Source organism: Schistocerca piceifrons, chromosome 10 (assembly GCF_021461385.2).
Source record: "Schistocerca piceifrons isolate TAMUIC-IGC-003096 chromosome 10, iqSchPice1.1, whole genome shotgun sequence".
In the NCBI taxonomy this organism is placed as follows: Eukaryota; Metazoa; Arthropoda; class Insecta; order Orthoptera; family Acrididae; genus Schistocerca; species Schistocerca piceifrons.
In genome coordinates this window covers 67567679-67568701 of record NC_060147.1, presented here as the reverse complement: position 1 = coordinate 67568701, position 1023 = coordinate 67567679, and positions in this window count along the sequence as shown.

Sequence of the window (1023 nt, the reverse complement as noted above, 5' to 3'; positions counted from 1 at the left end):
TACTCATCCTGTATCACTGCAATTCGACGAGAATGAAAATGAATTACATTATATATTGTTATGTTACTTTTTGTAACATCGGCATTTGTTACAAATAAATTATCCAGAGATTGGTCTTTTACTTAATTGAACAAAGCCAAGACAAAGGAACGCTAGATAAGGCGTTTCAATCAACCAAGTTAATTTCGCTCTGATTTATTCCTTTATTTATTTGGTTGTTAATTTCAGTGAATGTGAAATAATGCTCCAAAGTTGTATTACAGCTACTATTGCAGTTAGTGTTCTCAAAAATCTATGAGCATCAATAGCGCAATATTTAATGCTCAGGAAACTACAACAAAAATGTTAACAATTTCAGTTTACGAATATGATTGCAGATTGCGTTATCAGAAAATGATCATGTTATTTCCCTTGTGAGACGAATACAAGGATCTATCTCTCATTTCATCACTTGGAACCAGTTGGAATGGTAAGTACTATATGGCAAAGGGATAATTCATGTCTAGATCTGGGAGGGGAAATTTACACACTGCACTGAAACCAAGTCAGTGATGTCTACCACATCCTAATTGTAATACCAAACCTTGTACATTATACAATCATCTTTCATTTTTCACTTGCTCCAGATGCTTCTAACAAGAACATTCACTGGGAACAGAACCCTCTATCTGCGTCGGTTTCTACTAGCTTCAACAGTAACTGGTATTGCGTTTTACAAGACCTGCATTTACCACCTCACACATTATTGATTACGAGATCTAAACATTGTACCATCTGATAGCCTGAGAGTCTAGTCAAATTACTGACAATAAATGCAAGCCATATGCTTTACAGGACGATTCAATAGTCATGTTCCGTAGGACAAATGGTACACTGGTGGTTTAGTAGTCTTGGCCGATGGCATGAAGTCATATTCAGTAGCGAATATGAAGAAGTGCATGTTTACTCTTTTACTTTTTGGTCCATACTACCACTTCTCAAAACATGGAAAGCAGAGAGACTTCAGTGAATGAGACTTCTTCC